The 15,241-nt window shown below is 40.0% G+C and overlaps 1 protein-coding gene across 1 annotated transcript in view; it reads right to left on the bottom strand.

Annotated features, from left to right (window-relative positions):
* Positions 1-2,395: 2,395 nt before the first annotated feature.
* Positions 2,396-15,241, bottom strand: part of SNX16 (sorting nexin 16) — a 63,318-nt gene continuing 50,472 nt past the window's right edge. The window contains exon 9 of the transcript XR_005794117.1: positions 2,396-2,407. The gene's annotated coding sequence lies outside the window, so the exon portion shown is untranslated. The remainder of the gene's footprint in view (positions 2,408-15,241) is intronic.

Here is a 15,241-nt window from a genome sequence, read left to right as displayed (position 1 = left end):
CCACAGTGGACTCCACACTGAGCACGGAGCTTGCTTGGGATTCTCTCTCTCTCTCTCTCTCTCTCTCTCTCTCTCTCTCTCTGTCCTTCCCTGGCTCGTGCTCTCTCTAATAAGTAAACATTAAAAATATAAAATAAAATTAGTCTTTTGTAAACAGCATGTAATTGGATATTGCTTTTAAGAATCCATTTACAAATCTGTGCCTTTTAATTAAAGAGTTTAATCATTTCCTTTGGTACTTTAGAAATTGTTTTAGCTCTTTGAACATATTTAAAATAGCCAATGTAAAGTCTTTGTCTAGTAAGTTTAACATATGAGCTTTTTTAAAGAACAGTTTCTATTCAATAGTATTGTGGGGTTTTTTCCCCCCATGTGTGGATCATACTTTTTTGTTTCCTTTTGTGTCTCATATTTTTTGTTGAAAACAGGACATTTTGAATATTATATATTTGAATAGTATAACCCACTTTTAGTGTTTGTTGTTGTTCTTATACCTGTTTGTTTAGTTACTTTATTGAACTAATTTTATGAAATCTGTATTATTTTTGTGTGCCCCCTGAAGTCTCTATTCCATTAGTGGTCAGCTAATAATTGGAAACAGATTTCCTTAAGCACCTGGAACCAAAATATATTGTATAGACCAAAATATTCAGCCTAAAGTAGTATATAATACTCTGTACCTTTTATGAATCCATAACAATCTACATGATTTCTTAATATTTCTGTAAGACTTATTTCCTTGAATGTGACATATGCATAGTCTGCACCACATGGAAAATAAGGCTTATATTTCATTTCTGCAATGCCCAGTCCATTCGTTCATTTGTTCTTCTTTCATTCACCAGACCACTTGATAGATATTGTGAATTTAAACAAGACACAGATCCTGTTCTTACATAGGTCCCAGTCTAGCAGTGTGACCTTGGGAAAGTTTCTTAATCTTTCTGAGGTTGAAATTCTTTAATTCTTTAATGATATAATTGGAATACTATCATTAATCTCATTGGGTTGTCATGAGAATTAAATGGGAATATGTTTGTAAAGCTAGTGCAGTACTTGGTGCAAAGTTAATGCTTAATAAATGCTTTCTTCATGCTCTTGTCAATTTTCAGAGCAACTGAGGTACCATAAATAACAATTATCACCATCTGTCATATGCTATTTATATGCCAACCAAGTGCAAAGGGTCTTATTTAATATTTCATTTAGTTTATAAAACATGGCTATGAAATAGGTATTATAGTAGGTATTAACGTAAGTAGCCATTAATAGTAAAATTGAAAGTGGCTCAAAGACATTAAGCAACTTCGTGAGGCCACATACAGTTGCTAAATTAAATGCAGGAGGGCACCTCGGTGGCTCAGTCAGTTAAGTGTCCGACTTGGGCTCAGGTCATGATCTCATGGTACGAGAGTTTGAGCTGCGCTTTGGGCTCTGTGCAGACAGCTCAGAGCCTGGAGCCTACTTCATACTCTTTGTCTCCTCTTTTTCCGCCCCTCCCCTGCTCATGCTCTGTCTCTCAAAAATAAACAAACATGAAATAAATTAAAAAAATTTTTTGGATGCAGGTTTCCTTTAGTTTAATACCTATCTCCTTAACCTCTTTCCTACATCTCTGCTGATAGTAGTGCTTTCCTCACAAGATGACACAGGCATAAAATCTTTACGGAATTAGTTCCAGGCCAGTAGAACTGAAGAAAGGACCATTTCTTGCTTTCCTTGGCTGTAGAGGGCAGCAAAGAGCCAGACTGAAAGGGGGGAGCACTTCATAATATAACATTAGACTCTTCTCTACTGGTATTTCTCCTAAAAGGTTATTTTAATTTAGACAATAAAAAAAAATCACAGAGGTCTAAAACTGTGTAATGACTAGGAAAGTGAGCCAGATAGCTTTCTGAAATTTTATTTATCTATCTAATCTATCTATTTACTTTTCTGATAGTTTTTAAAAAAATAACATTCCTCTTTTTTGCAGAGAAAGAAAGCAAACCTCAGCCAGAAAAAGATTAAGCCAATAATAGTTCAAATACTTGTAAAGAGTGCTCCCCTAAGTCCCTATTTGAAACGTTAGCCCTTCTGTAGCTTAGCTCTTAGTCAAGAATGAAGAGTTCAAGATCCTATCTTAAAACTAAAATTTAAAGGAATTTGAGCTGTCTTTACTCTGGTCTCTTTCCTGAAAATGTTGGCAGGATCTAGAGCATTCTGCCATAACCAAAGAGTTCTGATGGCTGCAATGCTTGAAGTCATCCACTGTAGATTTTAAAGTGCAGGGAAGCTAAATGTATGACATGGACACTGCCTGTAGACCCAGGATGGCTTTTTAAGCCCACTTGCTTTTAGGAATCTCTACACTCAACATGGGGCTCGAACTCATGACCCTGAGATCAAGAGTCGCATGCTCTTCCGACTGAGAAGTAGACTTCATGGCAGTAGACTAGATTGTGAAGTTATTGAGGGCAAGAACTACAAACAGATGACCCACACTAACCAACCCTGCCCCCCAGAGTCAGATGAAAAAGTGAACTGACAAATATTTATTGAGCACCTACACTTAGTACCAGGGATATAAAGGTAAGTATCACGGGAGGTGGTATGGCCTAGTGGGTTCAGAGCACAGCTGCTGATTGTCTATCTGTGTGACTGGTACCAGCCAGGTTCCCCGGGAGGCTGACTCTGAGATGGAGAGTAAACTACAAGAGGTTAATTTGGGAATGCTTGTGGCATCAACACCCAAGGAAAGAAGGGAGAGAAAGAAGGAATGATTAGAAGTTGAGCTGCAGTGCAGTCTCAAAGGAGGCCTTCGCTGACCCCATGAGACAATCTGAAGTGATGCCCGAGTGGAGGCGATCCCCCATGGGGATCGATAAATGCGGTTGCCTTGAAAAGACTGCATAGTCTTGGGTGAGCAGTGCCATAGACAACTCCTTAAGCAATGAGGGAGTAAGTCCTTTCCTAAAGGGGGATTTGGAAGGTACACTGCACCTTCCACACAGTGACCTTAGATAATTTTTTTTAACTTTGTTGACCCTCATTTTCTTCATTTGTAAAACAAGTATTTAAAAAATATCTTTATGGAGCCAATATGAAGATTAAATACAACAGTACATGTAACATCCACGTCATGCCTGGCCGCACATGGTAAGAAGTCACAAAGTTTCCCCATTATTATCTTGTTCACAATTTTTCCAATATAATGATTATCCTGTAGGGCATTAGGTTTTCAAAAATGGATAACAACTGTTCCTGTCCTCAAGAAGTCTAACTGGGGAGGGTCAGCACATGAAAAGACAGTGCAATGCAATGTGATCAGTGTTTCAGTGTTGCATGGATGCCTTAGGACATCCTGTTCTGGCCTTCTGGACAACCTGTTCCCTGAGTTGAGTACTGAGTACTTCTCTGAGGAGGCAGTGAGCAGTATAGCTAAGGCAGGAAGGTAGGAAAGGGTAAGCTGGCATCTAGGATGGCTGGAGCATTGGGTGTAAGATAGTGAGGCTGCTAGGAACCAAATGATGAAGGTTTTAAGTACCCTTGTGTAGGACTTTGGATTTATGCTGAAAGTATTGGGGAGCAATAGAGGATTCTTATATGTCTATCAATTTTCATATTACAAAGTTTAATCTATCAAAATAACAGAGAACAGACTGGAGAAGGACAAAGCGAACACGGGGACATCTACTGAGAGGCTGGCATGAGCTGAGAGCATGGTGATGGGGTTTAGATGTGGAGGGAAATCAAAGGGGACAAAGGAATCATTGATACTCCCTGATTGCTTGTTTGAGTGACTTGGCACAGAGTTGTGCCATTTTCTATGAGATAAGGGCTATCAGGAGCAGGAGCAGATGTGGGGTGTGGATTGGTGAAGAAAAGGATCATCTTGGCTTTGGACATCAAGGTTGAGGTGTTGAGAGCCACTTCATCATTATAGTGCAGTAGAACAAAGGATAATGTGTAGAAGAATCAGAGTTTGGAGTAAAAAAATTGCAGCTGTGGAGAGAAGTGGGAGGCTAACTTCCAGTTAGTGGAAATTCAACTGAAGAAGGAGTGGGATAAATAGTAGAAAATCTAGGAGGTTTTCTGGCTTCTGTGATATGTTTTGACAGTATGGAAAAATATCCAATTTCTATCCAGTCAAGCAGCAACTTTCCATCTTTTAATTATTTGAATAAAACCACTTCTCTCAGATTGTCAAACTCCTCAAAAGGAAGATATGGAGTAAGAGAAAAAATTCATTTTTTCAAAATTAGATGGCAAAAAATCAGACCTGCCACTTTTAGAAAACTAGCTGAAGTAAAAAAAAAAAAAAAAAAAAAAGAAAGAAAGAACAAGAAAAAGGTTTTGTGAAGGAATAAAGAGAATGTGAGAAAATGAAAAGGGTAATGTAGAGAGTAGTTCTGGTACAGAACTATTGAGAACTTAAAGAAATAGGAAACTTTCAGTGTTGTATAGCTGGTATACCAGGGATAAATAGGTAAAATAATAGAAATGAATAAATTAAAAAGTTTATTGAAATTCAAAAACAGTTGATAATGCCTTTTTCGAATTTCAGATATAAAAATGGGAAAGGCGAGGGTCAATTTCATGTTCCTGTTTTATGAAGTTAAACAAACATTCATGAAAGAATTCTATGGTAAATGTGGAGGGAAATGGAATACACTCCTCTTTATGCTAGTTGACATCTAATGGGATGAATACCCTCTTTCGGGTAGTACACTTTCTTAGATGACATAGTCAGTTGAGATAAAGCTTCGAACGTATCTACTTTAGGTCTGACAAATCAGTAAAACAGCAGCCAAATACCAAGACCGTTGGTAGTTTCAATTAGTTGCCTTCCTGACATCTCCCCTGGTAGTTTTTTCCTCTACGGGAATATTATCAAGTGCTACTTCACATTCTTCCCACTAGGCGACACTCTAAGCTCATGGGAAAGGCAAAGACGAGGCGCCTGCTGAAATCTGCCGCAGGCTGCTCCGTTTGTGGGAAATTGATAGCAGTTTGGATTTTATTAATTGAAACTTTAGAATTGAAAATGGTTTCTTATAAATGAGACAACAGGATAGGCCATATGGTTTAACTGAAAGTAAGCAGTCTTTGGAATCCCTGCTCTTGCCTCCTCTCACACTCCAGTGCGTCTTGCGGACCAGTAAGGCAAAGATTGCCAGGGATAATATCGGGGTTGCAGTGATGCCTGGGGTGGCCCTCAGGAGATGCTTTGGTCTACTCAAGGAATTTAGAGGACCCAACAACCTTGCTCAGCCATATGCACAACAGAGGTAATTTGTCTAACAAGCAGCCTCAGAGGGAAGTGTTTTCACTGCTCACTGGCAGAAAGGAAGACTGCATGATTGTAGCAGTGACTGAGGGGGCTCACATTTCCATTAATTCGAAGAAGCAGGTCTCTCTTTACTTATGAGGTTCCAGGCATTGGAATGGGCAGCGATTTTTGATGACTTTTGGGAGGTTGTTATAATGCATGCAGCTACACCCATGCCAGAAGTCGTTCATCGTGGCTGTTGGTTTTAAAGTGTGACTCGTGAGCCTTCTTCCCTAACCTCCTTTGTCAACCTAAGCCCAAGAGGTACAGCTGGAACCTGGGATCAGGGATAAAAATTGAGAACTCTTCCTTCACTGGCTGTGGAGAAGAAAAATTCACAGACAATGGCTATGATCCATCATTCATGGAGGCTTTGTGGATGTAACCAAACACAGGAAAGAGAAGCACTAGACTGGGAGCCAAAGAGGCTTGTTTTCCATGATGCCCCAACACTTGCTCGGTGTATTCATATAATCTTTCTGGTTTGAGGTTTTGTCTGCAAAATGAGAGGTTTGGAGCAGACAACTTGATGAGCTCACAGGCATAGACATTCTAGGATTTGTATCTAGGTAAGTAGAGGCAGTCTACAAACTGCCACCCAACAACCACTGCAGGAGAGCTTTCCTAATCCCAGTTGCTTCTGTGGGCATGGCAGACCTTCTATGAAGGGGATTTGTGTCTGAGGCTCTTTGGACCAGCTAATTTCTAAAGTACTTCTAGTTAGAATAGATCCCCTGGGTCCATATTACTTGTGAGTAGTTTATAAAGTATTAATTGCCTGGGGGCTAAGAGTTCCAATACCTTATTTTGAAATGTTATATCCAAAGTTGGTCACAATGCATTCCTGTGCAACAAATACATTGAGCCCTTGATGTGTATATGTCAGCACTATGACATAGACAGTCAAGGGCTGCTTAGGATCTATCTGGTGGGTGGACTTAAAGTACAACTCAGAGTACTGAGTACTCTGCTAGAAGAATGCACCAGATGCTGTGGGTCTAACTTCCTGGGCACCCCAGGAGGAATGTCACATAAAGAGCTGGGTTATGAGAGCCTAGTTCATTGCAGCATGTCGAGCACATGCCCTACCACGCAGTGGATGGCTGACAATGTTTGCTGATTAATGCCTGAATGTATACACATTACAACGTGTCGGGTAATTGAGTGCAATGCCTGAAATGTTTCTGAGCACCTGACACATGCTTACGCGTGTACTCCTCTCAGCATATCAGATCGGTGAACGCTATCATTATCTCCCTTTTAAATGAGCACCAAGGCTCAGAGAGGCAAAGTAATTCTCCCACTTGGTAAGAAGCAGAACCAAAACTAAAACTTAAGTCTGTTCAATTTTAAAGTATATTCTTAACTAGCACTGGAGAAAATTATGAAATGTTTTATAGATGTGGAATGCTCAGAAAAGCAAAACCCAACAGATTTTTAAAAAATATTTTGAGGAAGGCGTTGTAAATATATATCCAGGTAAGCTACATCAACTCTTAGTGAGACATTCATGTATTATCTAGCTTAAAAATGAAAGGTGTTTCTAAATGTATTTCTCTTCCAGCACATACGGTAAAAGTCTTATTTTGAACATAAAGTTGTTTGCATATTATAAAACCAATTTCTCTGAGACCCAATTAAATAAATCATTGACTGAGTATTTGAGGGGTAGATGTCTGCAACATACCGGATAATGGAGCTTCCAGACTGCCTGGCTGCTTTCCTGTGGTCCGGCTTCATCCACCACACTCCTCTGGTCACCTTTCTTCACCTTCAGGGGCTTGAGTCCATGTGCTGTTGTCGCTTCGTCTTCTTTTACCAGGTAAACTTTAATTAATCCGAATGTGGGCCAACTCTCATTTCTTCTCTGTCTTCTAATTCCTGTTCAGTTATCACAGGAAAATCATTATACCGTTTTAAGCAAAAACACAGACCTTATTTTGATTCATAAGCATAAGATGAGAGGTGATGATTGACAGACTAATGTCAAACGAAAAAATCCAGTGCCAGCCACCTTCTTATGAGCTCATTTGTGGTGGGTCAGGACTTGGCCCATTGCATGCAAGAAGACACTTAAAAAAAATAGAATTGTCAGGTATTTCGGAATGGCAAGGAATTTCTTCATGTGGCATTAGTTAGGCCTTCAGGGCTTGACATGGTCCCACTCCAGCCTAGTGGCACAGAAGGCCAGGAGGAAGCCAGTGCTTTCTCTGCTCTTGTGACCTGGTGCATTTAATCGTCCCATGTATGTGCATGAACTACCACATGGGAGACTGGCCTTCATGAGGAACTGGGGAGGCCTGGGGGGGGGGGTGATCTCCCCGCTCACTTATATCCTAATGGCATACATCTTTTGCACTGCTTTTTGGCCTGTTTAGTTGAGGTGGTCAGAGCTGACATTTTTTAGCACACTTCAAAACTGCATCATCTCTTTGTGTTTGGCCCGGTTCACTTTGAAATCTCTGACTATATTCTTTACAAAAGTCTCCACTTACATCACTGGTTAAATTGCTTCTCTCAAGCCCTGTGTCCAGGTAAATCTCTGTTACTATGTTGTTTCATTACAAGCTCAAAACCATTTTGTCCTATTGCAAACATTATACAAATTTCTAGTGTATTATAGATTAAAAAGGAATTTTTTTAATGTTTTACTTTTAAAAGTTTACTTTTTTTTTAAGACTGAGAGAATCCCAGCAGGCCCGCACTTACGTCAGCACAGAGCCTGACAAGGGGCTTGAACCCACAAACCGTGAGATCATGATACGAGCTGAAACCAAGAGTTAGACTCTTAATTGAATGAGCCACCCAGGCACCCCGGATTAAAAAGGAATTTTAAGTTTAGTTTGATAAACCACCATTTATTTGATGCACCACTTGGAAATATAGTTAGAACAAAAACCATTTGTAAATTGGATAAAGCCCATTCAAGCCTTTGAGATTTAAAGTAAAGGGTAGATGATGGAATAACGTGGTTAATGAATTCAGTCTGTCCACCAAAGTCATTTTTTAAAAATGTTTGTTTATTTTTGAGACAGCATGAGTGGGGGAGGGGTAGAGAGGAGGACAGAGGATCTGAAGCAGGCTCTGCACTGACAGCAGCGAGCCTGATGTGGGGCTCGAACACAAACTGTGAGATCATGATCTGAGCCAAAGTTGTATGATCAACCGAGTTACCAAGGCTTCCCCAAGGTCCATTTTTTTTTTTTACGTTTATATTTATAGAGAGACCAAGACAGAGCATGCACGGGCATGTGAGCAATGCAGGGCAGAGAGAGAATCCCAAGCAGGCTTCAGGCTGTAAGCACAGAGCCTGATGTGGGGCGTGATCCCGTGAACTGCGAGATCATGACCTGAGTCGAAATCAAGAGTCAGACACTTAACTGACTGATCCGCCTAGGTGCCCCCCCAAAGTCACTTTTTAATAAAAGATTTCCACTGTGTTTTAGGTTAACAGATAGATTTCTGAATGGCCAAGGATGATGGTATTTAGGTCAGGAGACTGGATGTTAGATTCTGCTCATTTATGAATGTCTACTATGTGATAGACTGGGCTTAGCATTTTCATACTCCATTTAGGCCACAAAAATATTGTAGTTTGGAAGGCATTATCTTCCTCTTACAGGAGACAGAGAGGTTGAGGAATTTGCAGTGAGTCAAACAAAGAGCAGATGGTGGGGCAATACACATAGTAGTTATTGTTAGCTTAAAAATAATTTTGGGGCACCTGGGTGGCTTGGTCGGCTAAGCGTCTGACTTTACCTAAGGTCATGATCTCACAGTTCCTGGGCTTGAGCCCTGCACTGAACTCTGTGCTGACAGCTCAGAGCCTAGAGCTTGCTTCAGATTCTGTGTGTGTGTGTGTGTGTCTCTCTCTCAGTCCCTCCCCAACTCACAGTCTGTCTCTCTTTTGAAAATAAACATAAAAAAAAAAAAATTAAAAAAATAATTTTAAAAGTTAAAGTAATATATGCTTGTGGTAGAAAATTGACAGATTCGTGAAAATAAAATTCCTTGATAATTCCATCAAGTAGACAACCATGGCTATTATTTTACTGTATTTATTCTTTCTGTATACAAATGCATAAATGCATGACTTTTCACTTATAAAAGTGAGATAATACTGTTTTATAAGTTGCTTTCTGCAATTAGTAGTATATCATAAATATCCTCAAGTCTTGTTTGCAACATCACACTTTATTGAATACAAGAGAGTCCACTTAATACACCATTTAATAAATCCCCTTGACACTAGAAACTTTGGTTGAAGTATCTGTGATAAACGTGATGTACATCCTTCGAGTAAATCTTTACACATCACATATGTAGCCACATCAACTCCAGAAATATTCTTAAACCAGTTCTCATTCCCACCACCAATGCAGGGCGCCTGGGTGGCTCAGTTGGTTGAGTGTCCAACTTTGGCTCAGGTCATGATCTTACCATTGTGAGTTCGAGCCCCCTGTCGGGCTCTGTGTTGACAGCTCAGAGCCTGGAGCCTGCTTGGGATTCTGTGTCCCCCTCTTTCTCTGTTCCTTCCCTGCTCACAGTCTATCTCTCAAAAATAAATAAACATGAAAAGTTATTTAAAAAAAAAGTATATATTGCAACTATATTTCTTTGATTACTAGTGGAATAAAACTTTTCCATTCTTTGTCTACCTGCATTTCTTCTTTTTCTTAAACTTTGCTTTAAATGTGAAATATTAAAATAAATGAAAAAAGACCACCTTTGTGATATTGTGCCATTACTGTATCTCCTCAAAGGAAAAAGAAAAACATGATCTTCTCCAATAACAAATTACTTCTGGAATGAAAAACAAATTAACTGAATGAGACACCTGGGCCCATCAGACATATTTCCATGACGCTTGTCACCATAGTACACATGGGGTCATGCATTACTGGAGTTCCTAACACGGGAGTTCCTAATAGGTTTTAGACCATTGAATTATGGGCAAGGGATATGAAGAACAAGAGATATAATACATCTTAATTAATCTGACTTGAGTTCTATAAAGCAGACCCCTCCCCTCATTTTTGGATGATTGTATACACCTACCTGCTGGAGATCTCCACTTGGGATTGCCTACAGTATTTCAAATCCAGCATGTCCCAAACTGAATGTACCCCCTGCCTCCCTAAAGCTTCTCACTGTTCTTTTCCTCAGTTAGTAGCATATCAATCTACCCAGAGATTATCAATCTACAAGACTTACTTTTCCTTCAAATGCCTCTATTTTCTCTAATATTTCTGTAATTTAGGCCTTTATCTTAATCATTCAATAAACATTTTTGAGTACCTACTATGTGCCAGATCTTCTCCTAAGCTCGGTGGTGGTGGAGAAGAGCAAGGATGAGAGGGAGAAAAAGACAACGCCTTGCCTTTTAGGGGAAGCACGGAGGAGGTAGGCAGGTGAAACAGACAATAAAAAAGTAAGAAATCTAAGATGGAGTTGATTGTTTTGGGTACTATTTCAGGTTGCCTATGGAGGTAACGTGTAACCTGTGATTTAAGACAAGAGCCTGATAGGATTCTGGGAGTAACAATCTAGAGAGGAGATACGGCCAGGTTAGAAGGCAGAAGACTCAAGGAAACGAAAGGGGGCCATGCGGGCTGGCATCAGGCAGAGTAACTGGCAGAGTGAAATCATGTTTGTAGGCCATATAGATATCTGAATGTTACAATGTTGGGGGCGCCTGGGTGGCTCAGTCGGTTGAGCGGCCGACTTCGCTCAGGTCATGATCTCGCGGTCCGTGAGTTCGAGCCCCGCGTCGGGCTCTGTGCTGACGGCTCAGAGCCTAGAGCCTGTTTCGGATTCTGTGTCTCCCTCTCTTTGACCCTCCCCCATTCATGCTCTGTCTCTCTCTGTCTCAAAAATAAATAAAATAAAAAAATAAATAAAAAAAAAGAATGTTACAATGTTGAACATAATGGGAAACCTCTGAAAGTTTTTAAGTGGAGAACAAACATGCAGTGATTTATGTTTCTCAAAAAGAAAACCATGGCTGCCTTGGGAGACTGGATTGTAGGGGTGAAGGTGGAAGCAGGGAGATCCTTGTGATCTGGACCAGGGTGACTGGCAGTGAAGATAAAGAGAATTGGACAAAGTATAGGGTAACTCATCCCCTTGCCCTCCACCCCAACTCTAGAATTCATAATTGATCTGCCAAAGTTCTGCATCTTCTGTATAAAACGCGCTCACTGACATCCAGGACACCCTGAATGCTTGTGGCTAGTTGGTTCCTTCTTAGAACATCTGCACACTCCTGTTTCCTCCCAAGAGAATTGTGTGATTACCAAGCATCAGTTTGCTTCCAAATTTGTATATAACAGCTGTATTTAAAATTAAATGTAAATAAGGCTATTAACATTATATGAAACAATGAAATATGACTATTAATGACCATTTCTAGGGAAAACTAGGTCAGATGATTTGGAAAGACTTCGTAACAGTATAGGCAAGATAGCAATACAGGACTGCAAACAAAATGGAAAAATGTGCTGTCATAGATTCCTTCATACACATCTCATGCCTTCACTCTACAGAAACTAAAGCTAGGTATCAGAAAATGCATCAGGGGTATGGCTTAGCTGGAGGGAGAACCAGAGTGCTCATTAGTAAAAGCATACCAAAGAAAGGCTTTGCACCTCTATTTATTTTATTTTATTTTTTCAACGTTTATTTATTTTTGGGACAGAGAGAGACAGAGCATGAACGGGGGAGGGGCAGAGAGAGAGGGAGACACAGAATTGGAAACAGGCTCCAGGCTCTGAGCCATCAGCCCAGAGCTTTGCACCTCTATTTAAACATTGGCAATGAATATACGTGCATCAAGTTAAAATGTTTAAGGTATGTAGTGTGGTTTGTGTGTCCCTTTTCGACCTATCACATCAGGTAAGTAAGTGGCTTCGACTTTGGAGGTAGAATTAACGTGCTGGATGGAAAAAGGAATTATGGATAATAATGATCCCTGCCACTTGCACAGCCTGAAGTGGACTCCCTCTTCTGCCTGGCATGCCCTTCTATTCTACTTTTAAGAAGCAGCTAAAGCTATATACTTCTACACTGGCTAATACTTGTCCTCCTTTCCAGCCCTCTCGTCCCTGTAATTCATCACAACTGCTATGTCTATCACCACGCTCACCACAATGCCGTACAGCATACAGATCAGCCTGTATAAAAAACTGTATCAGTGAACTACTTGAAGGGATCATGTGCTTCTCAACAATTTTTATAACCCAGAGCTAACACACAGTAGGTGCTCAATGTTTGTCTAATGGACAAATGAAGGAATACACTATGCACTTTAACCTTTCGAACCGCAAAATATCTTTGTAACCATAGAATGATGTTACATCTGTCCTATACTGTTAGGGACTGAATGTCTGTGTCCCCCTCAAATTCCTATGTTGAAGCTCTAACCCCTGAGTGTGGCTGTATTTGGAAATGGGGCCTCCAAGGAAGTGATGAAGGTTAAATGAGACAGGGGTAGTGTCCTGATCCAACAGGACTGATGTCCTAATGAGACACCAGAAAGCGCCCTCAGCAGACACCACCCACTCTGCTGGCACCTTGAGAACACAAATTCCTGTTTCAGCCATCCAGTCTGCAGTTATTTTGTTCTAGCAGTCTGAGAAGACTAGTCCACATGTGTAGAACAACAGGCTGCCTTCTCTTTCGTATTTGGTTTGCCTAAAGGAGCCTCAGAAGTAAGCGATCTTTGGTATGTCTAATAGATGGTTCTCTCCCTTTCAGGTTTCAAGAAAAAAATTTTCTCCTTTAATCTTTTTTCTTTACTAACAAAATATACAATATCTTCACAGGAAGAAAAGCCTTTTTGTTTGATAAGCTTTTTATCCTGTGGTTAAACCTACAGCTCAAATTAAAAAAAATAGGTTTTATCATGGTACAACAAAAAACAATTTTTAGTGGTTTAACAAGTGGCTAGACTCTCTGTGATTCCCTTACCCTTCACTCACACTTGCCACACTGTATTTGCAAGATGGTTTTCATAGCACCTCCAGACATTCCTTGAGATCAAAACAAGGTGGGGGCGGGGAGGTGGGGGAGGAGAGGCTGTATCAGCAGTATGCTTACCTTCTTACAGGAAAAGCAAGTGATTTCCAGAAGTGGATTGCCAGCATACTTCTATCCATCTCACTGCCCATAATCGGGTCAGAAGTTCAAACCTAGTTGCAAGGGGAGCTGAGAAAATAAGTATTCAGTTTATCTCATTCCTACTTTGGAGGGGGCAAAGAATCTTTCGGGTTAGTCAATGAATGGTATTTGCTATACAGGGAACTGGAAGACAGGACTGGCATATGACCTAATTCTTTTTTTTTTTTTAATTAAAAAAAATTTTTTTTTTTAGAATTTATTTTTGACACAGAGAGAGAGAGAGAGAGAGTGAGAGCGAGAGCATGAGCGGGGAAGGGGCAGAGAGAGAGGGAGATACAGAATCCCAAGCAGGCTCCAGGCTCCGAGCTGTCAGCACAGAGCCCGATGCAGGGCTCGAACTCACAGACCATGAGATCATGACCTGAACCGAAGTCGGAGGCTCAACCGACTGAGCCACCCAGGCGCCTCTGCATATGACCTAATTCTAAGAAATCTTCCAGATATAAGCTTAATCACTCCAAGGTGTGCTTTTCATTTCACACCTTAGCAAAGCACTTTAGCCAGCATCTAATACTTCTTTGATTACAATTAGCTAGGTTGCAAACATTCCATTAGACGTATACCAGGTCTTACCCTTTATCTATTACAATAAAACACTACCTTTGGCTATTGAGTATATATTACCTGTATTGATTTTTATTATTGTTTTGTGTGGAGCTAATGACACTATTCTAACTTTTCTGTCAATGATAAATAAGAAAGTGGCAAGTGGGTCTTCTAATTTAAGGTTATGGTTAAAACCATAATCTGAGTTAATTAATATTGTGCTTTAGCCACGAACATACCCATAGATTGCCCTTGGCTAGCTTGTCTAAGTTTACATTCCATATTCACATGTTCTACTTCAAGACATCTTTTAAAGGGAAGAATAATTTAGCTTTGTGTAATTACTGCCATCCTTTAAAAAAAAATGTTTGTTTCAAGAGAGAGTGCATGTGTGTAAGTGGGGGAGGGGCAGAGAAAAAGAGAGAGAGAGAATCCCAAGCAGGCTCTGCACTGTGAGCACAGAGTCTAATGCTCAACGGAGCCACCAGGCACCCTAAGAACTGCCATCCATACTGGTGCAGTAATTTTGTTAGCACAGACTATGACAAGTTCTTATCTAATGTAGCCTAAAATATCATTCAAATCTGAGACTTTATCAGAACAGAAATATACATCTCTCCTAACTGAAGACCTTAAACAGGGAGGAAAACTGGAGTTGAGAAAGAAAAAAAAAATAAAATCATGTTTACTACACAAAAGCACAACTCCTAAGGTTCTATATGGTAGTTACAGGTGACCTACAATTTGGCTTAAGGCTGCTCCAAAAACAAATCAAAAAAGAGAAACACAGTAACAGAGTCTTTAGGATAAAAATAAACCAATTCTTTAAGAACAGGCTTTACTGCTACTGAGACCTAAGAGAATTTTCTCCCATGAGTCCTCATAAAGGGTACACTATGTAGTATAGCAGACATCAACCTTAAAAACACTTGTGTTGTACAAGTTCTAATGATTGTTTTGCTAGTAGAAGCCAACAGCACAGAAGCAAAGTGCAATACAGTAAAGATAATTCTATTATCTTTAGGAAGAAGTAAAATGTGGATAATCTATGTGGCTCTTTGAAAATCTTCCAGAGGATAAAATTTAGATTCTTCTCCTTACTAGTTAGGAATACAGACTTGTTTTTAACATAATCCCCAAACTCCTCTATTCCTGTAAGTAACAAAACTCATTTCAAAACCAGACAAATTATTTGCAGACTGAAGG

Source organism: Herpailurus yagouaroundi, unplaced genomic scaffold, assembly GCF_014898765.1.
Source record: "Herpailurus yagouaroundi ecotype Mexico unplaced genomic scaffold, PumYag 165, whole genome shotgun sequence".
NCBI lineage: Eukaryota > Metazoa > Chordata > Mammalia > Carnivora > Felidae > Herpailurus > Herpailurus yagouaroundi.
This window is presented reverse-complemented; position numbering and strand designations above follow the sequence as displayed.